This window comes from Pan troglodytes, chromosome 1 (genome assembly GCF_028858775.2).
Source record: "Pan troglodytes isolate AG18354 chromosome 1, NHGRI_mPanTro3-v2.0_pri, whole genome shotgun sequence".
Lineage (NCBI taxonomy): Eukaryota > Metazoa > Chordata > Mammalia > Primates > Hominidae > Pan > Pan troglodytes.
The window spans coordinates 212246225-212273702 of record NC_072398.2 but is presented as its reverse complement, the minus strand read 5'-3'; the positions used below and the strand labels follow the sequence as shown (position 1 = coordinate 212273702).

The following is a 27478-nucleotide window of genomic DNA, read 5'->3' as shown; positions in this document are numbered from 1 at the left end:
GCCTGGCCTCTGGCAGAGGGCAGGTGGGGGCAGAGAGCAGCTTCCTTCCCGGCGGGTGGAGGGCTGGCACCTTCTCAGCTCCACCCTGGCCTCGGGGAGCTCACCCCACTGCAGCAGGGCTGGGTGCAGGTGGCCAGGGAGCTGTGCTGGAGCCCGGCTGCTCAAACCACAGATTTGGCCCAGCCAATGCCCCTCAGCTCTGCGCTGCCCTAGCTCCTGTGTTTGCCCACCTGCAGATGCACAGAGGCATCCTCACAGCAGAGCCAGGGCCAAGCCTGGGGGCCCCAATCAGCTGTTCTTCTCTAAAATAATATCTGAGCTGGAGGAAGAGGCTGCAGGCACAGTGGTAGACCAGGGGAGCCCTTTCTGCAAATGCAGTTTTGCAGAAGCTGATGGATTGGGAAGACCAGAGCAGGCTCCCCGGTGGGGTCAGGGCTGCGTGCCCCCAACAGCCTCCACTTGCTTCTTCTGAGCCCTTCTAGAGAACCTGAAAACCACAACCGAGTCAACTTCCTCCTTGCACACCATCCCCCTCGAATACCACAGACAATTCATATTTAAGGCAGAAAGAAAATCCGATAAGGGAGTGGGAGTGGGGCAGGGCTGGGAATACAATGTGGAAATCCCGCCACCACTGCTAACACAGGGCTCACCTCCCGGGCAGCTCAGCACTGATGCACGTGTGGATGCCTTGCCTCCTGACTTCCTCTCCCACGTGGCACGCTGCAAGCCCGTCTTCTCCCCCGAAAATGGACAGCCAATAAGCTCTAGCCCCTGCGCATGAAAGAGGCCCCCTCCTGCCTGCCCCAAGCCCCACCCCCTGGGGACACCTGGCACCACCTCTTGTGGCCTCCCGGCTCCCATCTCCATGGAGCCCCTGATCCCCAGGAAAGGCTGCCTCGCAGACGTGCCCATCAGAGCCCGGCTGCCCAGCTGTACTCTCCAGCTCTCGGAAGGAAAGATAAATTAAATGCCAACTGATTGTCTCCACGGAGGAGGTATGAATTTAATGTGAACACTTAACCAGGGCAGCCGATTCCATTACAGGCGGGCAGTAATGGCCTGGGCAGGACGGAGCACAGGCTGCACACAAAGGATGGGGGCCAGGTTTGAGAAGCCACTAATCAAGTGTGCCCCTAGAACACTGCCACCCACACAGACACACAGAGCTGCTTTCAACCAGAAACAGCAGCCTCCTCCAGGGATCCCAGCACGCCAGGTCTGCGCAAGGCTGCTCAGGGGAGAGGCAGAGGGGTCTGACATCCATAGGGAAGTTCCCTGTGGAAGAGCGGGTACTGGGCTAGGAAGCAGGAGGTCCTGGTTCACGCCCTGGCTGTGTTGCTAATTCGCTGCATGACCCTGAGCAAGTACCTTCTCTGCCCTGGGCCTCAGTCTCCCCATCTGTAATAGGATCTCCCAAAATCCCTCGGGACATGATATTTGCAGTGTTATTCGCACACCCTGGATAGGGCCCTTCCTTGGAGTCCAGAAGTGGTGACAGCCTCAGGGATACCAACTCCATCCAGAGTTATCCTGGGTGCCATCAGGGCTCTGACAGCCTGCACTCAACAGCAGACACCCGCTGGGTGCCCTCTCCCAGAAGAAGAAGCAGCGTGGTGTGGGAGCATGCATTCATTCGTTTGCCCCTCACTCATTTATTCCATAAACAGTTCCTGAGGGCTTGCCACGAGCCCCGCAGGCCTTAGAGAGTCAAAGGTTGTAGGCAATTCTGCAGAAGGAAGGGCAGGTGAGCTGAGAAAGTCATCTGCCTCTGTGTGATCCCCTGAGGGCCTGCCTACCTCAAGCTAGGAGCCTCAGTCTCCACCTCTGTAAAACGGGGATAGCAATCCCACCTTGTAGGGCTCATGGACGGATCAGGAGAGCAGGCTCAAGTGAGGCACAGAGGTGCCCTTGACGGATGATGCCCATGCTCTTCACCGGTGTCACCCTGGCTCTACCCACCTGGGGGAGGGAGGGGCAAATGGGTGGGTGAAAGTCTGGGCCCCCTCAGCCAGGACACTTCTCCAACCTGTCCTGGCCCTCTGGGGACCCAGGAGCAACTGAGAGAGGCAGCACTGAAATCGAGTTGCTAAGGAGTTTTCCCAGCAAGGAGGTGAAAGTGAGTCCCATCGCCAGGCAGGGGGAATGAGCTGTGTGGGGTCATCACATTCCCCCACCTGACATTCCCCCTACCTGACATTCCCCCCACTTGTTTCCTGGTGACCAAGGGGCCCTTTGCAGGGCAGCTAGCTGGTCTCTGGGCTCTCTGTGGTGAGCCAACAGGACCTGAGAGGTGAGTGGGAAAGAACGGCAAGCCCCTAACTGGGCTCCGGCCCCCCAGCCACACACCCCTTCAGGCAACGAGGCAGCAGCCTTGTGCAGGAAGTCCTGAAGCTAGTCCTGCCTCTGCCCCAGCTGGCTCCGTGATCTTGGGCAAGTCCCTTCCCCTCCTCTGGCACCACTTTCCCGTCAGTAATGCAATGATGTCAAACTGGATGAATTCTAAGGGCCCACCCAGCCAAGCCAGAAAACAACTTCCATGATCCCTGGACAAGCATCCTACACTGACCACAAAGCCGCCTGACAAACCACAAATGCTCAAAAGCCAGCTGAGACATCTGTCCTTGCGTTCCAACCAGTGTGTGTAGTGGAGAGGGGAGCAGGGACTCTGGAGCCAGAGGGTCCTGGGATGAAATCCCAGCTATCCATCTTGCAGTTCTGTGACCTTGAGCAAGCTATGACCCTCTCTGGGCCTTGGTAATACCTCCCAGCTCCAAAGGAGCCCACATTCCATGGAATAGCATATGAAAAGTGCCCAGAATACTGCCTGGTCTACCATGAGCATGCCATTCGTGTCATTCTCATCCTCACGACCTCCCAATGACAGCTGCTCAGAGAGGTGGGGAGAGGCTGGGAGAATGCTCTTGGACCACATCGTAAGTGAGGGGGTCAGACTTGAACCCAGGGCCATCTGACCCCAGAGCCACTGTCTGCATAACAGTCATGTTGTTGATAGTCATGATAATGAGCTAGATGCCGCCTTCACCTGGCTGGGTGGCTGGCAGTACAAGGGGACAGGGTGGCAGAAGGAAAGAAGCCAGATGCTAATGCCACAGAACCCCCGTCAGCAAAACCCACTGAAAACCCTGCTTTCGCCATCCACACCCCATAGACATACCCCAGGAACTAATGGGCATGCCCAGCCCTTTGAGGTCTGTCCTAACAAGGGCCACTGTGGCAGCAGGTGGGTCCAGGGCAGGAGAGCCCAGCTGGTCTCATGGCACCTTCCAACACACACAAGGCATTTAAGGGTATTCACCCAGGCCAGCTGCTGGCTCTTTTGGGCAACATGGGGCCCAGGGAACCCCTGGGTCACCTGCCCCAATGCCAATCTGAGGTTTCAGTTGTTTTCTGAGCCACCTGTCCGATTCCCTCCTGTCTGTATTTGCCCACGTTTCCAGCATCACTCCCACTTGGTACTGCTTATTGAAAACAACTTTGGAGAGGCTGAACATGGTGGCTCATGGCTGTAATCCCAACACTTTGGGAGGCTGAGGCAGGAGGATCATTTGAAGCCAGGAGTTCAACACCAGCCTGAACAACATAGTGAGATTCCATCCCTACAAAAAATTTTTAAAATTAGCCAGGCATGGTGGCACGCACCTGTAGTCCTAGCTACTTGGGAGGCTGAGGTTGGAGGATCCCTCGAGCCTAGTAGTTCAAGGTTGCAGTGAGCTAGGATCGGGCCACTGCACTCCATCCTGGGTGACAGAGTGTGACCCTGTCTCAAAAACAAACAAAAAACACCTTTGGAGAAACTGCAGCTCTGTGGACACCCATAATCCCAAGCAGCATGCTTGGCAGTGCCCTCCTCCCACTGCTTCTGTCTAGAAACTACACCCACATGGGCACTCCCCCTACCCCTAAAAATCCAGGCCACTCCAAGGAGGAAATTGTCTCAACCAGCATCTCACAGTGAGGAAAAATCTGCATCGCAAATTACAGGCCACCATGAAGTTTCTGGAGTACCACTGCCAGCCTCTTCCAGGCTTGGGTACCCCTTCATCACCTCCTCCAGGGAGCTTTTCATGACTTCCCCAGAATAAGTCACTATGCCCATTCTGATGTTCCCAGTCCTGAACCCACTCCTTCAGCACTGGCATCCAGGGGCTGTGAATTTTCACTTCCCTGTCTCTCTCATCAGATTCCACTCTTCTACGAGAAGGGAAGAATTTGCATTTATCGTAAAATGCTGATTAGGTGCTAATCATTCGACACCCACCATCTCTAATTCTCACCACAGTTCTGTGAGCCGGATGTTATCATTCCCACTATACACACTCAGGTGAAATGACCTGTTTCAAGGTCAAATCCAGGTCCATATGGCTCCCAAGCCTGGGCAGCCTCTCTATGGTCTGATGGTGTCTCGTCGGCTCCATAAGCCCCACTCCCTGCCCACACCCCCAGCACATCACTTAGAAAATGCCCCTGGGTTACAGTGCCACGGTCAGATGCACAGATGTGTACACATGGGGTCACAGTCACTGACCTGGAAACAAAGCCACTTTGCCCATGCACTTATTTCTCAGCGCCAGAGAACCCAGGGTGCAGGAAGGCCTCGGCACACCACCACCTCCACTGCCAAGGCAACGAGCTGGGGCCGGCACGTGGTGAGCAAGAAAGGCACCGAGCTCTGGAGCTGGACGGAACAAGGCTCAAATCCCAGTGGTACCAACCACATGCTCCTGGGCAAGTGATTTCCAATCCCTAAGCCTCCCCATTTGGTCATCATAAAGATCCCCCCTGCCTCTGGAGGCTGCTACAGTTTGTGAAAAGGAGGGTATACACAGGCTCCGAATAAACAGAGGCTCTCGTCCCTTCTCCGCCTTCCCTGTCACTGGCTCCAGGGTCTGAGAGAGCAGCACCCTTGTTTCTCTGGTCTGTAAAATGGTCTGTTTCTTTCTGGCTCCACTGCGCTATGGAAATCGTGGGGTTGCGGGGAGGCTGCAGCTTGTCATCCAGCCCCCAGGCACTGACTGCAGAGATCCCACCCCTGACCCCCCCAGACTGGGATGCCAGGAGGGGCAGAGGATCTGCACTTCTGAGCTGTGTGCCTTGAGCCAAGCACTTGACCGCCTGTGCTCCAGGTCCCCTAGCTTTGAGCAGGGGCTAACGGAAGAACCTGCCTTGCCAGGTTGTTGTAGTAAATGAGTCAACACACGTTTCACACTTAGCACAGTGCCCAGCTCCCAGTAAATGCTCAATAGATGGAAGCTATGATTAGTCATGGAACACGGCCTTTCTGCTGTCCTCCCTGCCATGGAAAATGGATAACTCAGCTGGAGGGCAGTTCCTCTGTGTAGACTAGCCAAGGTCCCGGGGATGAGGCAGGGTACCTGGGTGCCAAAGCAGCCCCCTCTGCTACCAATGCTCGGCAACACACCGACAGTCAAGACACACAGGAGGACGTCCCATCTCCCTTGTATCCAATTCGGCACCATATCCCAGTGCCTGGCACAAGACCTGGCACCAAGAGAGCCTTCATGAGCGAGCGTTGGGTGTTTCTGGAGACACCCAGGCCCGGCAGCCCAGAATATCTCCCACAGCCCAACTCAGGCTGGCTGCCGGCTTACATTTCATCTTCTTCCCCTAGGACAGAATCAACAAACATTTCCCAAGTGCTCACCCAGGAGCCAAGTGCTGGGGACACAGAAGTGGATTAAGAGTATTCTCTTCCTGCTGAGAGAGGGAAGGCGAGTTCCGGAGCTCTCGCCAGGGCAGGACCTCTGGCTCCTCCAGCCTCAGATCCTCAATCCCTTCAACCCAAGAAGCGTGGGAAGTTCTGGGCACTGGCTGCCTTGTGCCAGGCAAGCAGGGATGGAAGGGAATGCTCGCCCTGGGACAGGGGGCATCTTCCTCCATCCATGAGTGAAGGGGCCCCATCCAAGTTGCCACTGCCCATTTGTACCCAGGGGCACGAGAAAGGAAACCAAGCATCCACCATCACACTGAAAACATTGGTTCCCTTCAGCGGCGACGTGGGTGGCTGGGGATTATGGGGTAGAACTGTCCCTCTGTCCCCTCTGTATCTTTTCTTAATACACATAACAGGCCAGGCACGTTGGCTCACGCCTGTAATCCCAGCACTTTGGGAGGCCGAGGCAGGTGGATCACTTGAGCCCAGACCAGCCTGGGCAACGTGGCGAAACCCCATCTCTACAAAAAATTTAGCCAGGTGTGGTGGCACCGCTTATAGTCCCAGATACTCAGGAGGCTGAGGTGGGAGGATCGCTTGAGCCCAGGACCTCAAGGCTGCAGTGAGCCAAGATCGCGCCACTGCACTCCAGCCTGGGTGACAGAGCAAGACCCTGTCTCAAAAATAAATAAATAAATAAACCATATAACATAGAATTTACCATCTTAACCATTTTTAAAGTGGCATTAAGTGCATTCACACTGCTGTGCAACCATCACCTCCATCCATCTCCAGAACTCTTTCATCTTGCAAAACTGCAACTGTACCTGTTAAGCAGTAGTACCCCGTACCCCTCTCCCCGCAGCCCCTGGCAACCACCCTGCTACTTTCTGTCTCTGTGGATTCGACTTCTGGGTACTTTGTATAAATAGAATCAGATAGCATCTGTCCTTCTGTGAATAGCTTATTTCTCTTATTTCTTTTTTTTTTTTTTTTTTTTTTTGAGACAGCGTCTCACTCTGTTGCCCAGGCTGGAGTGCAGTGGTACAATCACACAACTCACTGCACCTCCACCTCCTGGGCTCAAGCAATCCCCCTGCCTCAGCCTCTGGAGCAGCTGGGACTATAGGCATGAGCCACCATGCCCAGTTAATTTTTAAAAATTATTTTTTGTAGAGACGGGGTTTCACCATGCTGTCCAGCAGGTCTCGAACTCCTGGGCTCAAGCGATTCTCCCACCTTGGCCTCCCAAAGTATTGAGATGACAGGTGAGCCACCGCGCCCAGCCTGGCTGATTTCATTTAGCATAATATCCTCAAGGTTCATCCATGTTGTAGTGTGTGTCAGAATTTCCCCTCCTTCTGCATCTTTTTAATTTTGAATGATGTCATGTATACCTGCTCAAAACATCAAAACCACTTAAATTTTTAAAAGACAAAAATACCTGCTCGTTTTCCCCTTGCTTTAAATTGCATGAGTGTTTACAATGATTGCACAAGAAATAGAAAAAGAAAAAAACAGGTAAGCCAGATAAAACCAATGTAAAACCCACCCAAATGAATCCCCCTCCCTGAGAGAATTACGGTTAACATCGGCTCTATATCCTTCCCAACTTTTTCTTATGAGATTTTCTCTTCTTATGAGATTGGTTTTTAACGACAACGGGATGCGACCATATGTGGTTTTCAAATGCATTTTTTCCACCTAACAATACACGGCAGCATCCTCCCGAGCAGATGACACAGCAGGTGGCTGCAGGGCCACTGGTTTGATGGGTCCTCCACTGTCAGCGCAGAGTCCTTGCAATCTAAACAAGACTGTGAACACCTTTGTACCCTCACATTTGCATATGTGTCCAGGTATCCCTCTGGGATACCCAGATTGGGTTTCTGGATCAAGTGTGCAGATGTAGAAAAGGCTTTTGTGGCCCTCTAAAGAGCCATGTGTGACATGTTGGAGAGAACGCTCTCTGGCATTCTCTACCACAGGCTCCCAGTTGCCCAGGGAGCCAAGGAAAAGCAGGGTCCTGGGCCCTTACTCCAGCTCCTGCAGCAACAATGTTTTGTGCCTTAGTTTCCTCATTAGTCAAAAGATTGCCTCCGTTGGGTGCAGGAAGACTCCGCTATAAATACTGTTCTTCCTCATCAGTAGCCCTCTACCTTCCCCAAGGAGCAAGGGTTGGGAGATCAGGCTCATCTGAGAAATGGGCCAGACACTTCTTCTCCAAAAGGGTAGACAGAGGTCTCACCTGGTGGGTGATAAGCCCTGGAGAACAAGGCCACGTGCTAGGGTAGAGTAAGGCTGAATAGCATCCCCCCGACACCTCCAGCCCCCCTGTGCCAAGCTCCATCACACCTCCAAGGCATGGGCTGCATTCTCTGCCCAACAGGTTCTACATCCCTTCCCCTTTGTCCTTTTCCTCTCTCTCTCCCTTACCTAATGTGACTTCAGGACCCAGCTTATAACCCCCTCCAGGAGGCCGACCCAACTCCTTGGTCAGGGTCAAGTGCCACTATTCTGTACTGCAAAGGCTCTGGGCCACTTGGTATTGAGGTTACTGATCCCCTGCTGGTCTCCTCTGCTTAACTCATCTTTCTTTTCTCTCTCTCCTTCTGTCTTTTTTTTTTTTTTTTTTTTTTTGAGATAAGATCTCGCTGTGTGCCCAGGCTGGAGCACAGGGGTGCAACAACAGCTCTCTCAACCTCCTAGGCTCAAGGGATCCTCCTGCCTTAGCCTCCCAAGTAGCTGGGATTATAGGTGCATGCCACCACACCTGGCTAATTTTTCTATTTTGTTTGTTTGTTTGTTTGTTTGTAGAGACAAGGTCTCACTATGTTGCCCAGATTGGTCTCAAACTCCTGGGCTGAAGCGATCCTCTCGCCTCAGACTCCCAAAGTGCTGGCATTACAGGTGTGAGCGACTGCGCCCGGCCCTCATCTCTTTCAAGATCAGGCCCATCTATGGGTCACAGCTGCAACTCCAGTGCCCAGCACAGAGCCTGGCACATAGGAGGCCCCATAAATATTCACTGGATTAAAAAGGCCCAGTAAGTGTCATCTCCAGGGCCTTCTCTAGGAGATCCAATCTAGGCCAATGCAGCCCTGTCGCCTTAGATATGGCCACCCTGCCAGCCCCTCCCTGCCAGCCTCAGTTTCCCCAAACAACCTCCACAGTCCAGGCCAACTCTGCTACTCTCTTCTCTGCACCTTGAAGCCTGGGCCTACCTTGCATGGAGCAGATGATGGGAAAGTTGGTGTCCACGGCTCTCCATCCCTGGGACATTGTCTTTCTGCCTAGGCCTGGCCAAGCCCCCATGGACCCTCCACCCCATCCCCATCCCGTGTCTGCTGGCTCTTGCTTAAGTGGAAGCCAGCAGGGGGTCTGGGCAGCAGGTCTTTGGGCACTCAGGTCAAGAGGCAGGAGGCCCAGGGGGTCTGTGCCCAGGAGAGTGTGGGGGCCCCCAGGCCCAGGGTTATGTTTACAGCTTTGAGAAAAACAGCAACTCCCAAGGCTATTTTGGAAACCTAATATGTACTTTGGGTCTCCACTGTTTATTCCAAGTGACTGTGCTGCCCTGGAGGTAAATGTAGGGCACCTCAGGGTAATCTCCCGCATACTTACTCACCCGCAGCCGCCCTGGAGCCAGCTGCCTGGGAGCCCAGATTTTCCTTATCATGTGCAGCCTGAAAAAATGAGGGGCTGGCAGCCAGGCAGAGCCCACCAGGCAAGAGTCAGCACACCTGGGTTGAAAGCAAGGCTCTGCGGCCTTAAGCCAAGTCACTTCTCTAGGGCTCAGTCTCCTCACCTGTAAAATGGGTGAGAATGACCCCACCTGGATTCAATGAGGATGGGCAAACACAAACTGGCTGCAGGTGGGGCAAAAAAAAAAAAAAAGCACAGAACACAGGATCCTAGGACATCAGACGGGGAAGTCCAGGTCATTCATAAATGAGAAGTCTGAAGCTCAGAGGTGGGAGGTGATATGTCCAAGGTCCCACACAGGCAGCGGCTGGCTCAGTGCAACTCCAGAGACTAGGAGCTGCCTGCCATGCCGCTGGTAAGGGGAGGAGAACATTCCAGAGCAATCTCCAGGAGGGAGGAGGGAAGAGTGACAAGGACCCAGCTAACAAAAGACACGTGGGGCTTGTGCAACCAAGGATGGGTAACAGGGCAATGGTCACCTGTCTGTGCAGAGCCGTCATGGTCCTCACTGGCTGGGAAGGGGTAGGTTCCAGCGCAGCTGAGGCAGGTAATTAGACTGCAAACACGCGCACCAAAAGAATTAGTGACTAAATACAGCTCAAGGGGATGGACTCATTACTTAATCCCAGGCTCCTGTCATCATGGCGGGCCCTGGCATTCCACCTGATGTGAACCACTGGGGAGTGTGGAGGCTGAGCACCAGGCAACCCCACAACACACAAACAAGAGTGTTCCTCCCAACTACCCATGGGGCTGGAGAGAGAAGTCAGTCCCCTTAAGATGAGAGGGGGAATGAAATGGAGCAAAGCCTCCCAGGGACCCTTCCATGACTGCAAAGCCCCTCGGAGGGCATCTTTATTGGAGCTTGTCATCTCCTCACCCTCATTCTGCTGATGGGGAAACCGAGGCTCACCAAGGTGCAGTGACTCATCCAGGGTCACATAATCATAACAGCATTATGGAGGCTCCCAACGGCCTGGCCCAGCCGCCACTGGAGGGCAGAGCCTTGGGGCTCTCAGATGGATGGAGGGTCCTCCGAGGGGAATCCCTCAAGCGCTGCCCAGATGCTGCCGGGCACCCCACACATGGGAGGCAGAGGGTCACTAGCCCCGGCTATGCAAAAGAACCGGCACCAGCACAGCCTCTCTTCTCAACTCCAACCCAGCGGGGGCTCTCTTCCCCCTGAGATTTGGGCCTCCAGCCACAGGATTCCCAGCCCGGACTCAGCAAAAAGCCAAAAAGGAGATGGTCCAGGCCAGCGTGGCGAGAAGAAGCCGGCTTGGGGCAAAGTGGGAGGCCACTTGCAGCCACCCCCTGTCCCTTATCCCAAAACACTTTGACGGCAGGCAGAGCTGGGATGGGTGTCCAACTCAGCCGCTCCCCAGCTGGTGATCTGCTAAAGCAACTTTACCTCTCTGAGCCTCAGTTTCCTCATCTGTAAAATGGGAATAACAATAGTACCTACACCTCCCTGAATGGTGAAGACCCCATAAGATCATAAACACCAGTGCCTAACATTATTTTGCTCCTCCTAGTGAGCAAGCCCCACCTCCAGCTGCTGGGAAGGCTGGGAGGGAGGCTACTGGGAGGGCTGCTACAGCATCCAGGGCCCCGGGCTTGGCTGAGCTGCACCATGCTTCCCCTTAGAGGCTCTGTCTCTGGGTTCCCTCTCCCATGCTGGGACTGGGGAACTGTCTGGTATCCAGAGTGACCAAGTGCCCAGCACACCGTAGGCCCTCAACCGCTACTGACTGGATGAATGAGCTTGTGAGCTGGAGCCACTGGGCGTAACCACCAGCAGGCCTCGGGGGAAGCCCAGCTCTGCCTGTGCTGACTTACTGTGTGGCCTTGAGCCCATCCCTGCACCTCTCTAGACCTTCTGCACAAGGAAGCTCCGACCACACCAGGGACTGAGACTCTCCCACCTCACACCTAGGGAGACCCTGCAGGGAGGGTGGCCAGAGGACAGCCTGCCCAGTGGGGAGCCCCTCCCAACTGGCCTGGCCCCCCAGGGACAGACAGCAGGGGCCATGCCCACCCCTGCAGGCCCTCAAAGGCAGTAGGCAGTCTCCTCCTGGTGATTTTGCTTTGGGACAGATGGGACACAGTGTGGTATCTGTCAGGCCAGATGGCCTGGTTGGCCCCAGGGGCCGGGACACCAGCTGGGAGTCCAGCCCTGGCAGGCAACACTGCTTAACCCCTTCTTGCCCCAGCCACAGGAGCTAGTGTCCCCCTGGCAACTTAATTACTGGTATACACTCAGGCCTCCTGTCCTCTCCCCTTGGAGGTGAGGGGCCTCCCTGGCACCTCTAGGGCCAAAAGGGAGGCTGGGAGGCTGTGGGAGAGAGGAAGCCACAGGGTGGGTGGGAGCGGAGAAGATGCCACTGCTTGGCCCTGAGGGCAGCCCAGGACCGCCAGGAATCTGCCAACCCAGGGAACCAGCAGGCAGGAGCACTGATTCCAGGCCAGGGAGCCCTCTGGGGCCACATGGGGCTGGCTGTTCTGCTTCCAGGACATCTGTCTGCGGCAGGGACCACCAGGCCAGAGGCCACCAGCCACCTTTATCAAGCCCCCTGCCCAAACCATAGAAACAGCATCGCCACATGAAGGAGGACACCCAACTCGGACAGGCTGGCTGAATGGCTGTGGACATGTTGCTCAACCTCTCTAGGCCTCAGTTTCCCCATCAGGAAAGATGGGACCAGAGTGATCCCTGGGATTCAGGCCACTTCTAGCTCAGAGGGCTCCCTGACTCCTAGAAAAGGAATGTGCCTCCCTCCCAGAAACTTGTGGGATACTACAGGGACCAGCCAGATCTTTTCTGCATGAAGATTGTGTCTCAACTTGTATCTGAGTCAAGGCACAGTCTCTCAGGAAGTGGAGAAAAGGGAGATTGTAGGTGGGAAGAGGGTACGCAGCAAGGTAATGGTGCTGCCTTGAGAACCACCAGGCAATTGATATCCAACCACTTTCCTCCTCTGTGAAAGGCTAAACAAAGGGGGAAATGCAGCAGTAGGGATCATGGTTAGACACCAGGAAGCACTTCCCAGTGGAAAAGGCCACAAGGACACTGGACGGCCCGTCTCAGAAAGGGTTCTGGAATGTGCTTCCTAGGCAGTAAGACCTTCAGGCAGGATTTGCAGTGGTCCTAGCCCCAAGATGAGGAAGAAACAGATGACCTCTGGAGACCCCTGGAGGAAAAGAAGCCAGTGTCCAGTAGGGTAAAGTAAACAGGGCCTTGGAGTCTCTCCCCTCAGGGGCTCAGCCAACCTGCTGTTCCAGATGCGGGAGGGTGTCATCTCAGGGCAGAGCATGGCCAAGCTTGGCCCCAGTCTGGGGCCTGCATGCTGGTTCAGTAGACACCTCTAGAAGTCTCTCAGAACAGAGGCTGCCAGCAACTCCCGAGAAGCCAAGAACCCATGAAAACAGCAGAGGAGGAAGAGCTAGGTAAGGGAGCTGCCGGCCAGGAGTGAGAGCTGTCTGTTGACACAGCAGAGAAGCAGAAACTTGGGGCTGGGACCTACAGACCTGACTTTGAGCCCTAGCTCCGCCACTCGCCCCGTGCAACTTTGGGCAAGTCACTGCCCCTCTCTGACAAAAGGGAGAGAAAATATCTAACCAATCTCTAAGGACTCTTCCAGCCCTGATTTAACAGTCCCTTGGCAAGCTCCCCAGATTCTGCAAGCTCCCAGTTCATGCAGCATCATCCCCAAAGCCCAAGCATAGGGACTGAGCACCGTGGCCCAGAAAAGGATGGATGGATGGACAGACTGATGGACAAAGAGATGGATGGATGGATGGATGGATGGACGGACAGACGGACGGACAGACGGATGGAAGAATAAATGATCAAGTAGGGTAACCCTGGCAAAGAAGAGCAGAAGGTCCTAGGTGTCCCCTGGGATGACTCTTTACACCTGCCCACAAGGCCTCCCTGGAATCACTTGCCAGTGATACAGACCCTCCAGTATCCAAATCCCTTCTTTAACTTGTACGTACACGTGCAAATACCTAAACATGCAGATACAAATACGCAACACGTGCTCAAAGCAGTGACCCAACTCTGAATCCTGACAAGAGAAAGCTCCAAGTCCCCCCCAAAAGCCATGAGGTTTATCTGCTCCAGTCTGATTCCAGGGTATCTTGGCTTTTAGAATTCCCTTTCCAAAGCTGGGTGCAACACGAGACTCTAGTGTTCTAGTGGTGGAACCCAGTGGTGATCTTGGAAGCCAAAGAGACCTGAGGTCACATGCCCACTCTGCCACTCTCTAGCTTTGACAAGGAACAAGTCATTTTACCTGGCATGACTCAAAGTTTTCTCATCTGTACAATGGACATACCCACAGCCACCTTGCTGGAGTGGTGCGATGTTCCAGAGAACACATGTGTGCGGCTTCAAATACTGCAGTGGGCCTACAGAGTGCTCTCGGGAAGTGAGCACGATGGCGATAGAATTAGGAGATCTTGGCTCCCTTCTTGGAGGGGCTGAGCGCAAGCCAAGCCTCCCAAGGCTTCTCTGTTTGGGCCCTGCAATCCCTTCCACCTCGTTTCCCACCTTGAGGGGGTGATGTGCTTGGACTTAAACCGGGCAGAAGCTACAAAGCAGCCTTTGTCTCACAGATGAAACCCTAAACCAGCTGCCCTGACGTCAACTCTGGAAAAACAATGCCAAGCCAGCCTTCAACGTCACTCCTCTGCCAAGGTCTGGGATTGGGCCCTTCACCCACAAGGCCTCGCAAGGCAGTCTATGAAAACACAGAAACCATCTACCCATCGCCTACAGGGGCCCAGAAGGAGGAACGGCTGCCTTGCTGCTGCTGGGTGCAGGGCAGGGCTTGAACCCCTGTCTTCCAATTCCCCTATCTCAGCCTGCCAGAATGAGCTTGCACGTGTGGCAGAGAGTACTTTGGGTAACAGTCTGCAAGAGGCAGGTTCAAATCCTGATCCTGGCCCTACCTCATAGTGAGACCTCAGACCAGCAATGTGACCCCCTGAGGCTGCTTCCAAATCCACACAACGGGGAGGCTGAGACAGTCCATGCTCCCCAGGGAGGCAGGGACAGGGAAAGATTCCCCCATTCATGTCCACATTCCATCAGGCCCTCCTAGGAGCCACAGGCTCCAGGCGACACCCTGCACTGGACACAGCCTTGAATGCCAGGTCTTGCCTTCCCAGTCACCCTGTGCTGACAGTCTGCTCGAGAAGAGAGGGGACATGACCTCCTCCTGGCTGCCCAGGCGGCTCTACCGGGGAGAGGAAGTGCTCAGAACACAAAAGGCCAGTCTTCAGCCAAAGGGGGAGGGAGCAGGCAGTTCTCACTGTGCCGCGTTTTCCTTTTGTATGAGATGGGATGGGATGATGAGAACCACAGGGTGTTGGTGAGCCTGACCCAGGAAAGGCTGCCCTGTCTCCTTATCTCCGGGGTAAGCCCTGGAGCTGGAAGCCTTGAGAACTTTGCCTAGAATGTTGGAGTTGGGTGAACCATAGAGGCTGATCCTTCATTCCCCCACAAAGACTATGTTTCCAGAGCTCCTTGTCTGGGGATGTGGCCTGACGAATAGTACTTTGGCATTTGTTCACATTTTTATATGTACAAATTGGGGCCTGGGGGCTGGTGGGAGCCAGGCCAGGGCAGGAGGGAGGGAGCGGTAACAGCTGAGGGGCCAGCAGCACACGTAGCACTCTGCAGGCAACATCAAATCCTTGCAACCTCATCAGCTAAGATTGTCATCCCCATTTTACAGATGAGAGAACTGAGGCTCAGAGCAGTAACACAACTCCAAGCAATGTCACCTCAGAGCCAGAGCTCCCACCCAAGAGAAGGCCCAAATCACGGGCCAATAGGAAACATGAAGCAAGAGCAAATGAAGCAATTTCTTTTTAATTCCTCACAATTGAATTATGTCTTAGGGCTCAGAAAAGGAATAACCTACAAGTTGGAGGTCCCTCAACTTGGCATCAGGTTAATTCTGGCTCTGCCAGCAGTAGCTTGCTGAGTTCAGGCCATCAGTCTCCAAGTCAGATAAGTCCTGATGTTTTATTTTATATTATTTCTTTTTTTTTTTTTTTTTTTTTGAGATGGAGTCTCATTCTGTCGCCTAGGCTGGAGTGCAGTGGCAAGATCTTGGCTCACTGCAACCTCCACCTTGCGGGTTCAAGCCATTCTCCTGCCTCTGCCTCCCAAGTAGCTGGGATTACAGGCTCGTGCCACCACACCCGGCAAATTTAAGTTCTGATGTTTTAAATGCTAATATTTTATTTAAAGGTAAGTGTGAAACCAACAGCAATGTAATATTAAGACTCAGCCAGCCATGGTGGCTCACATCTGTAAGCCCAGTACTTTGGGAGGCCAAGGCAGGAGGATCACTTGAGGCCAGGAGTTCAAGACCAGCCCTGGCAACATAGCGAGACCCCTATCTCAACAAAAAAAATTTTTTTTTTTTTTAATTAGCTGGGTGTAGTGGTGTGTGTCTGAAGTCCTAGCTCCTCGGGAGGCTGAGGCAGGAGGATTGCTTGTGCCTAAGGAGTTGAAGGATGCAGCAAGCAGTGACTATTCAACAGCACTCCAGCCAGGGCAACAGAGCAAGACCCTGTCTTAAAAAAAAAATGTCTTTCCATATAAAAACATGTGCAAATCCCAAAGTACTATTTGTCAGGCCACATCCCCAGACAAGGAGCTCTGGAAACATGGTCTTTATGGGGAATGAAAGATCAGCCTCTACGGTTCACCCAACTCCAACATTCTAGGCAAAGTTCTCAAGACTTCCAGCTCCAGGGCTTAACCCAGAGATAAGGAGACAGGGCAGCCTTTCCTGAATCAGGCTCACCAACACCCTGTGGGTATCATCATCCCATCCCATCCCATACAAAAGGAAAACGAGGCACAGAGAAATGGTGCAGCCAAGCACAGGGCTGGCAGATCGGGAAGGCAGGTCAGTGTCAGCATCCCAAGACCTCAAAACCAGGCCAGAGGCTGGAGAAGTGCCTTTTGCGACATGGAGACAAACCCCACGGGCAACCTCAGATGTCTCTTTTGTAGGTGGAGGGAGCTTCATCCACAGCACCAGGGACCCAGATGTCTGGTCAAGGAGCAAGGCCCTGTCTCTGCGGACCCCACGGTACAGGCTCCGAGTCATGCCTTTGGCGGTTGCTTCTCTGCTCCAAGTGCTCTGTCCTCTGGGAGTTTTCCAAACCCCTTCTGAAAGTGCCAGCAGCCCCCAGAGGGAGCCCTGAGCTCAAGGGTTTAAGGAGAGTCCTGTGGAGGGGACAGGGTGAAAATACCTGGGTTCCGGCCCCTGCTCTGTTGCGTGACCTCAAGGTAGCTGCTCTCCTTCGCTGGGCCTCAGTTTTCTCATCTATAAAATGGTCATGAATATGCAAATAGGGGTGAGAGAGAAATAGAAACCACTACAGAATGGCTGAAGGTCACTTTGAAAGACAGAAGGCATAGCTAACTTGGTTGGGATGTCAGGGAATGATTTTGCCTGGAAGCAGGAGGATGGATGAGATGAGCTTGAAGGGTACCTCAAGTCCTCTGGGGCATCCAGGGGATGAGAGGAAGTCATAGGTGTGAGGGAGAAGGGACAGCCAGGGCGATCGGGGGCCGGGGCGGGGAGAGGTAAGGGGAGCAGCCAAGCCTCCCCCCAGCCCCCAATTCCTGACCTGTGTCTAATCCTAGGCCCTGGACCGTAATGGGGGCTGGAGAGGCTGAGGGTCTCCAGTGGCCAGCATTGAGCTCCAAACCAGCAGCTTCTCTCTCACTAGGCAGCCTCCCTTGCCCCCCAACATGATGTCAAGACCCTACCCCCAGCCCCATAGTACAAGGGGTCTGCAGGGCCCGCCAGAGGCAGGGCAATGACCCTAAGGGCTCCAAATCCAGAGGCTCCAGACCTGTGCTCACATGCGTGTATACACACACACACGTACATACATGCACACTCATGGGCTCACAAGGCCCCAGCAGTAAGAGCCACTCACCAGGGCCCAGCATCTGGCTGAGGGATGGGGGACAGGATGTCCCTCAGAGCCCTGCCCCAAGCAGGACGGGAGTGAGACAGCCAGCCATAAAGAGTAGAGATCAAAACAAGAAAGAAAGGAAAGAGGGAGAGGAAAGGAGAGCAAGACAGAAAATGAGAGCCAAGAAGAGCATGAGGAGGGAGGAGGGGACAAGACAGGGAAGAAGCAAGCACAGGACAGGCCAAGTTCTGGCAGTGCCAGGCTCAAGCCCGGGCACCAGGAGCAGCTCCACACTGTTCTGCACAGCAGCTCAACTCCAGGCCCTTGTACACGCTGTCCTCTCTATCTGGAACACCCTCTCTCCTTCTCTTCCACTCTTACTGAACCTTCCAGATACAACCTAGGTGATGTCACCTCCAGGAAACCTTTCTTGACTGGCCCTGAACTGGCTTGGGTACCTTCCAGAATCCCTGGGTTTTGGGCACCCTAGGGTCTCACCAGTGTCCCACCCAGACCTCCGAGACTCTCTGGTCCTGACTTTGCAACAAGCTTTCCCTAAATCTTCCACTACCACCCCCCAAGATGGCCTTCTGCCTATTGCCACAGTGGGCCAGGAGCAAAACGGGGGTGCCAACGGGCCCTGGGAAGATGGGCCGACCCTATACAGAGAGGAGCCTGTCTGCTGGGGAACTTCACAAGGTCTACTTAGACCAGTAGCTCTTCCCCTCCCCCAAGACAGCAAACAGGCGGCAGTGAGCCAAGAACCGTCTTAAATAACTCAAGTAATAAAGATGGCCAATTAAGAGGGCGGAAGGCGCTGTCTCCGCTGCAGGGGCCTCTCTCCATCGAGCAGCAGATGAGCAGGGTCTGTGTGAACACACATCCCAGAGTCAGAGCACGCAGGCCAGAGGGCGCTGAGCAAGCATCTCAGAGACAGCTCAGAGACAGGCCCCACCCCCAGCACAGCCACGTGGAGGGGCTTCTGCCAGGGCCAAGGCCCAAACGCCATTCGATTCCTGCCCAGCTCCTCTCCCCAGAACCCCCAGCCTTATTTAGTGATTTTTGCCACAGCAGCCAGAATCGGAGCACCATCATCGCACTTGCCATCCACGCAACATGACCATTCCCATTTCCAGATAAGAAACGGAGGCTCAGAGAGGCAAAGTGACTCTCCCAAGGTCTCAGAGCTGACAGGCAGCAGAAATAAACCCTGCAGGTTCCTCTCTTCCCAGCTTTTGGGTTCCACACAAACGTTCTGCTCTAAGCTGTCTAACATAGCAGGTTTCTGTCCAACCTCCCGTCCCAGGATCTAGGGGAGGTGTGAATGTAAAGGCAAGAGAGGACAAGGCATTGCATGGAGCTTCAAGGAGCTTCAGCCTGCATGGGAAGTTGGAAAAGAAACCGCAGGGTGGGTAGAGCTCAGGGCTCCCAAGGATTTAGTCCCCACAGGCACTCTGCTTGCCAGTTTACAAAGTGCTCCACGGGTATCATTTTAGACAGCCCTCCAAACAGCCTCATGAGGTCAGATTTATTACTCCCATTTCATAGAAGTGAAAACTGAGGCTCAAGCAGGGAAGCTACTTGCAATGGGCACGGCCCTTTCTGGTACTACACAGGTTTAAGGTTGGAACTGCAACCTGACTTCCTGCGGTCAGATCTGGGCTTGCCACTTTCTTTTTTTTTTTTTTTTTTTTGAGACGGAGTCTCACTCTGTTGCCCAGGCTGGAGTGCAGTGGCGAGATCTCGGTTCACTGCAACCTCCGCCCTCCAAGTTCAAGCCATTCTCCTGCCTCAGCTTCCTGAGTAGCTGGGATTACAGGTGCCTGCCACCATGCCCGGCTAATTTTTTTGTATTTTTTTTGTATTTTTTTTTGTAGAGACAGGGTTTCACCATCTTGGCCAGGCTGGTCTTGAACTCCTGACCTCATGATCTACCCGCCTCGGCCTCCTAAAGTGCTGGGATTACAGGCATGAGCTACCGCACCGGGCCTGGGCTTGCCGCTTTCAAGGTGTCTTGGCCCAGTTCCCTCCCCTGTCTCTGTGGCTCAGTTTTAGCATCTCTAAAATGGGCTAATGATAGCACCCAACTCACAGGGTTATTACAGCTTCCATGAATTAAATGTTTGCAAACCGCTTTGAATGAAGCCTGGCAAAGAGTAAATGTTGTATAAATATTTAATGAAATTCATTAACTAACACATGTTTATTGTGTTCCTACTATCCGCAAGCACTGTTGGAGAAGGTACTGGGCACATGCTGTTGTCACATGATGCTGCCACATGGCATGACACATTTGTCTATGTCCCCAGATTCTGAGTTCTCGAGGGCAGGGGCCTGGCCCACGGTGGGTACTCAGCCACTGTTCTGAAACCACCACCACTTTGGCTTCTCAGACATCCACACCCAGCAGTCTCATCTTCCCCAACAAGAGGCACCAAACGATTGTAACAACTTCCCTGTTCCCTGGCAAAGTTCACAGCACTGACTGAAAGCAAAAGCTAGGGAGACTCCAGCCCAGGGCGGAGGCGAGCTCCCAAACAGCCACCAGAATGCCCGAGGCCCTCTGCTGCTGGTGATCCGTGGATGAGAACCTCGGGCTGGCTGCTGCCCTGAGGACACTCAGGGGCCGGGCAAGATAAATGGAGCATTAATTGAGAATCTGAGATCCACAGCCTGCCCCAGCTTTGCTAGGCAACATTTCACAGAAATGAAAACTGAGGCTCACAGCAGGAAAGCGGCTTGCAATGGGCATGGCCCTTTCTGGGTACAGCACAGGATAAAGGTTGGATCTGGAGCCTGACTTCCAAGTTACTTCTCCTCTCTGAGCCTCGGTTTCCATCCTGCAGTGCCACTACCGGGTTTAAATGAGACCGCGTGGAAATCACCAGACAGGTCATAATATGTGTTCCCTGTTCCCCAACTCCTCCCCTGCCAGCCCTGCCAGCCCCCATTGAGACCTTCTCCAAAGAGCAGGGGCCTGGACAGGCCTGCTACAGTGGCCCGGGAGCCTCATCTGCCTGCTACTGCCAGTGATTCATTTGCTTCTCAAGAAATAATTACTGTAAAGTGACAGCAGGGAGTCTTCCCAGCGCAGCAGCCGCCTCCTATTCTGCCACCCGCCATGGCAATATTGTGACAGGTGCTGGGGAGACCCCGTGCCTCCTGCCTGCCTCCTCACCCTGAGCCAGCCTTTGGCAACCTCCAGGGGCATGGGACAAGGCCACCTCCTGGGAGGAGCACTGACCTTGGGGTCCAGAGACCCAGACAGACTTGTGGCGAGATCTGGGACAGAAGTCTTCACCTCTCTGAACCTCTCATTTGTAAAATGAGCATAATCACTTCCCACTGCTTGGGACTGCTCCCATAATTATCACATATTTAAAGAAGTCATCACTGCACCTAGCACAAAGTAGGTGCTCAATAAACGGAAGCATTAAGCCATATTGATTTATTTTCAAACCCTTTTGCAAAATGTTTTCCTACTGCACTGTTTTAATTGACTTTTACCTCAACCCTGGGAAGCAGAACTCGTAAGAAACCACACCCCCATTTTACAGAGGGACAAACTGAGGTGCAAGAGATTAAATGGCATGCACAGAGTTGTGCTACATTACGGAGAGAACGTAGTCTTCACAGGGTTGCTGGGCAAGCCCACCTTCCCACTGTCCCCATTCCCAGGTGGGCATAGTGAAGCTCAGACCACATCGCAGGCAAACCCAGACCAGGACCTGGGCTCCACGGACCCTCCAGAGAACCAGGCGTTGCCATTTGCCAGGTTTACTGTTGGGTGAAAACTACCCTCTCTTGTACCAGGTCTAGAATGAGAAACCACATCCTGCCCAGGAAGCCAAGCACCCGGTGCCCAGTGTGGGCGGGAGGACACTCCCCTCGTGGGCAGGCGGCGGCAACATCACAAACCTTCAGCAGTCTCCCATCTGGCCTGGAATTTTCTAAACACCTCACAGCCTGGCAATGCTCAAAGGGCTGTGCAACCCACAGATGCTGCCAGCAAAGGGCACGGGACACCCTCTCCCAGTTTCCAGCTTGGTTCTCAACCTCTGCCCACCCCACAGGGCCAGCACAGATCCGCCTCTGTAGGGCACCCACTCTCTGCCCTGTGAAATCATTCCGAACTTGACTGTTTACACGCCCTGTGCTGTAGCTAGGCGAGCCTGTCTACTTCTTCCACAACCTCCGGACACAGAGCTTAGCATCCCTGTTTTACAGATGAAGAAACTGAGGCTCGAGAGGCAGTGACTAGCCCAAGCTCACTCGGCTTTTAACTCCTGCCCTGGGGCCCCAGCACCCCGCACTGCCAGGCTTGGGGGTTCATTCAAACTTTGAACTTTGGCCCAGGCCTTCTGATTCCAAGTGCAGGCCCTCCCCTCCACAAACAGCCGAATCCCTGGACGTGGTCTGTGTTGTCCGTCTTCTGTCCCATCCTCCTGGAGGCCTACTAGCTCACAGCAGCCAGACACAGAGGCCTCCCTGCTGCATGAGTATTTACTCAGCATGGACCTTGGCCAGGTCCTGGCTGGGATCTGCCAGTGGGAGACAAAGCCAGAGTTGGAGCCGGCCCCCACAGAGCTTCCAGTCGATGCAGGGGCAGGCACATGCCAGGTAGTTACAACTCTGGGTGTGGGGGGCTGTGATCGGGAGGTGGTGGGTGCTTAGGACCGCCTGACAGCAGAAAGTCCGGAAAAAGCAACACATCCCTAATCCTGAGCACAGGGACATGACAGGGCTGCCTCCTTCCCGTCCCGGGCCTTCAGCCATCCGCGACATAGGAAATAAATGGAATGCCAGCCGGCCTTCACCTCTCAATGCAATCAAAAGCCAGGACTGCAAATGCAAAGCCCACAGCCTCCGGTGTCACTGACACATGGCACAGTTTAAATCAATTCTCCTGGAAGGCAACGCATCTCGTTGCAGCAAAGGGCGTGTTCAAATTCCGGGTCTACCCTTCTGTGTCCTTCAAACACGGTCATGTGTGGGGACGTGGGCCCCAGGACTGAACGGAGAGCCTGGTGTGTGCATCTGCATGTGTATGTGAATGTGTGTGTGTGCACGTACATGTGTGTGAGTGTGAGTGTGCATACACGTGGGGGGAAGGGGGACCCAGGGACCCGCATCCGGTCTCGTTTGCCAAGGCAAAGCCCCGCCTCGCATTCCTCTGAGAAGGAATCTTCAGCGTCAGCTGTCTCCCTGCTTCCTTTTCTTTTCTGGGACCTCATTCCCCTCCCTCTAGCTTGAGGCTCTGAGAATCGTTCCCAAATTTGTCCCCAGTGAGAATGCCAACCCAGCCAAGGGATTCTGTAATATAGTTCTCAAGGGACCCGAGGCGCTAGATGGAGGGGTTTGTGTGTTTCTCTTAAAGGAAGTTGGGAGAAAGGGCTGGGGGATGGCGAGAGATTTCCGGAGGCACAAATCAACTGCTAAGAGTAGGTCAAACAGCCTTCTTAGATGCCGGACAAAGAAGCAGCCGTTTTCCCTCCACCCCCAACACCATCTCTGGCGCCTCCATGGGACAGAGAGAGCGGCGACATGCCCTGAAATGGACTTGTTAGGCAGTCAGGGCCATGCTGAGAAATCCTTGTAAATTAAAGGAACAGACTTTGCCAGGGGAAGGGGGCTGGGCTGGGGTGGAGGTAGGTATGCCCAAAATCTGCCAAGCCCCAGGTACCTTAACACCAGACCTCATTTGTTCCTTCTCAATCCCTGGGAGAGCAACAAGATGATCCCTCTTTTACAGAGGACGAAGCGGGGAGCTCCACGGGCAGCTCAGAGAGGCCAAGCCACTTGCCCATGTTCACACAGACAGTGGCAGAGCCAGGATGCGAAACCCTTTTCCACCATCGAAGGCTGCCTCACTGGAAAATCAGAAATAAAGAATCCGTATCGGTGCCAGCTTCAGAAATAACGAAAGTGTCAATGGGAGTGGCAGGGAACAAAGCCCTCAGCTTTCTATTCCAGGGCAGCCTTCGGGCTTCGGGACATTCAGGGGCCAGCACCCACCTGCTTGAGGGCCCCCCTGGGGTGTGACGGGAACGGGCAGGGGACACTCCAGCTGACCCACCCACCATCCCTTTTTGGAGTCCTCCATTCCGGCCGACAGCCCAGGCCCTTCCGGCTCACAGTCAGAAATAGCTGTGACAAAAGTCCCTCCCATCCCAGAAAGTGGCTTTTTAAAAAAATGTTTAAAACAGACACACAAAAAGGTGGAAAGAACATAACAAAGCCTCGACTGCGGGCGGATGATGCGGGCATCATGTCGAGGCGGGGAGGCCAGCTCTGCACGGCAGATGGAAGGTCTGCCCAGCTCAGCACTGAGGGCCAGCCCCCCTCTGGGCCTTGGTTTCCCCACCTTTAAAATGAAAGTACTCAGCTGAATCAGCGGTTTCTTTCTTTTTAAAACAGCAGAACCCTTTTTAAAATGGAATACTTTTTGGACAATCTGGGAGTCAGAGAGGCATGGAGCTATGGTGGGCAACATGGGTCAAATCTCAGGTACTCAGCCTCCCACTGTCCCCCGAGTCTCCCAAGGCGCCCTGCTATGGACTCCAGGGCTCTAAAAAGCCCACCTGAAAGCCACCAGGCTGAATGATCACAGTGGTCTCTCCAGGCTCCCAAACCACCCTCCAATCACCCCAGGCACCAGGAAAAAAAGAAACCTAGCCTCCAGGCTGACTTCAACTGGGGGGCGCATACACTCAGCCACTCGCACGGGAGGGAACCAGGCCAGCCAGCTGCAAATCACACTAGGCCTGAGGGGGCCAGGATGGCTGGACAGGCTTCTGGACAGGGACACCAGGCCCCCAAAAGAGTCGCCCTGTCTGACAGGCAGCTAGGCCAGCACTACTAGCGCCGGGCAACTTCCTCTACCAGCCCAGGGCAACTTCCCCTACCAGCCCATGGCAACTTCGTGACAGGTGCCAGGCTGGAGGGACCTTTTCCTTGACAACCTTAAAGATTTCCTGCATCCTTCCTTGGAGCCAATGAAGACAGGGGAAACGGTTGAACCGGTTAAGCCTGGGGATGGGATGGCCAGCGCTGCCTATGCCTGGAGCCTGGACCCTAGTTATCGGGCAGAGATAGGAGAGGGAAGGGGAAGCCCAGAACAGAGAAAGGCTTCAGCGAACACAGTGTGGTCTCCAGAGGCAGAAAGATCAGCCACGACACGGGCCTCGTGGAGTCACTGACCTAAAGTAGAGAGCAAGCTGAGAGAGATCACCCACAGGAACTCCTGCATGTAAAGGTGGAGGAGCTGAGGCCCAGAGAGGGCAGCAGTTGGCCAGAGGTCACACAGCACCTAGTGGCAGAGCTGGACCTAAAGTCCAGGTCTCCTGGATGCCAACTCAGGGAACTCTCCACTGTTGAGTTCAGATAAACTCAGTGGGAATCTCCAGGGAAAAGCCCCCAGCTTGCAAAGTCAGAACAAGATATTTTAGTGGCCCTGGGTGGTGACAGAGTAGAGATGTTTGTTTTGGTTTCCAAATCAACGCTTGACAACCTCGTCCTCATTGCGGCTTCAGCGACCACATTTCCCACGTGGTAAAGACCTGGTTGGGCCAAGGGAAAACCAAAGCAGTGGTGACTGGGGCCAGGACCCAGGCACCCCAGGCCAGGGGCTCTGGTTTGGGTTGGTGTTTCCAAAGCATAGTTTGTGGACCACTGATGGCACATGAGATGATGCTCGGTGGTACACAGTTGACGTTTTAAATTTAAAATACATTGAATACCTGGGTGGATTCATAAACACAATATGGTCTATACTACAGAGGAATATTTTTAGCTATAAAAAGGAACAGCCTGCGAATACATGCTACAACATGGATGAACTTCAAAAAAAATTCTCTAAGTGAAAAAAGCCAAACACAAAAGACTGCAGAGTGTATGATTCTATTTCTATGAAATGTCCGGAAAAGGCTAGTTTCTAGAAACAGAGCAGGTCAGTGATTACCTGGGCTGGGCTTGGAATTGGAATTTTCTGTAAATGGACATGAAGGATCTTTTTGGGGGCTGATGCAATGCTCTAAAACGGGATTGTGGTAATGACTGCACAACTCTGTGAATTTACTCATCTTTGACTTGTACACTTAAAATGGGCAGTTTTTGTGACATGCAAGTTGTACCTCAATGAAGTTGTTAAAATATTTTATGTAAGTAATAGCACAGGCGGTAGTACATGGACGTGGCCAGAAATCATGGAGGTGGAACTCAACAAGCCTCCGGCTTGAAGATCGCTGAGCCTCGCAGCCTAAGTTGTCCTTTGGGGAAGCAAGTGGGGGTCTCTGGAGCTGCAGCTTCCTCCAGGTGGACCAGGGGAAACCCTGGAACCTTTCCCTTCTGGGTTAGGCTCCTTCTGGGCATCATTGCTTGGAGTTCTGTGATAGATATCCTGGGATGATTTAAAGCCCTTCACGGCCACAACAGTCCAGGCAGACACCTGGGTCTCATCCCTTAGACGGTGACTTCTCTTATGGCCAGGGGATCAGAAGCGGGCTGGGAGCTCAAACTCAGATTTATATATTGCCAAGGCTGGGAAGACCCTTTGAGATCATCTAGCCCAGTGGTTTTTCAACTTTTTAAAAAATGTTTATCAAATGTCTGCCCTCCTCCCCAAAGAAAATTCTTAGGAGATACCCAAAACATACTACTAACAAGTTAGCATGTTAGTAGAACCCAGTGAGTTAATATTAAGAACTTAAAGGTGGGTGAGCACATTTTTATCACTGTATTAACATCCTAATGTTCTTTTAAATGATCATTTTTATTAGATATTCAAGGAATCCCTAAAGCATCTCTAAGAAAGCCTGGGGTTTCAAGGACCGCAATTCTAGCCCCCCCTCAACCTCACTTCACAGACGGGGAAACTGAGGCCCCGGGAAAGGAGTATACCTGCTTTGGAAAAATCCAACATGAGTCTTGAGTTAACTTCAGAAAATAAATGGAAGACAAGGTGTGCACGCATCCCAGAAGGGCGGGAAGAGAGACGCCCGCACTCCACCTGTCTCAGCAGCGCCATCTCATTCCAGGCCAGCACCAGAAGCTGACATCACACCCCACGCCCTGGGTGCAACTTGAATAGATCGTTGCTCAATGCCAACCCATCTCCTTCCAAGACTGGGCACGGTTTTTCCATCACCTTAGTAGCCAGGTCCAAAAAGCACACACACAATAAAACAAACACAACACAAGCCTGAGGCATGACAACACAATCAACAGTGGCAGACAGGAGGGCCCGGCCCATCCCTCCCCAGTTTCACCATTGAGAGCAAGTGCCTGCTTCCCTAGCCTGCCCCAATGACATTGACCATGAGGGGCGGCGAGGTGGCCTCCCTGTGGCAAGGCACCAGGCGGGCCATTCTCAAGTCCTCCAGAGAAACAGGTAACCCAGGACAGAAGCCCGTCTCCCAGTGGAGTGTAAGACCTACCCCCAGGAAGCTAGGCACCACATGAGAGAGCTCGAGGACTCTCAGCATTTCTACTCCCTGCTAGCTTGACAAAGTGCCTATCATCTTTAATAACATCAGCCTGATTACTTTATACCTCCCAAAGAGCATCACCATCCTGCTCTCTCCTCGAGCAACTGTGGGCAGATTTTATTATTCCCATTTCTCTGATGAGCAAACAGGCTTTCAAGTGATTTGATAATCTCACCAGCAGGTATAAGGCTGGCATTTGAATCCTACCCAGTTGCTAGGCTGTCCAATGGGAGAATACGGAAGGAGACCTATGCCCAGCTCCCTGGACAGACCTTTAGAGATGGAAGGAAGGGTCCTTCTCAGTACATCCTCCAAGCCCTGGAGTTCACAGCCAATAGCTCCGAATGGAAGGCTGCCTGTGCCTGGAACAGCGATTGCCAGGGCCAGAGGGCCCCTTCCCCAGCCAGGCCTGAGATGCCAAAGACAGATCCTTCTCCTCTTATGGGAAGAGGAGGAGGATAGGAGACCCCTCTCCTCTTATCGGAAAGCCAAGCAGACAGTATTGTCGGCCAGACTGCAGACAGGAAGCAATGACAGTTTCCCAGCTGGGGAATCTGGGCTAGGCAGGAATGCACTGGCCAGTCTTGCAGAGTCTGGACCCCAGTTCTAGCCAGAGATTGTGGTCTCAGTCCATTCAATG

The 27478-nt window shown here is 53.6% G+C and overlaps 1 protein-coding gene across 3 annotated transcripts in view; it reads right to left on the bottom strand.

The window, feature by feature from the left end:
- Window positions 1-27478, bottom strand: part of IFFO2 (intermediate filament family orphan 2) — a 52031-nt gene that overhangs the window by 22721 nt on the left and 1832 nt on the right. The window lies entirely within an intron of this gene.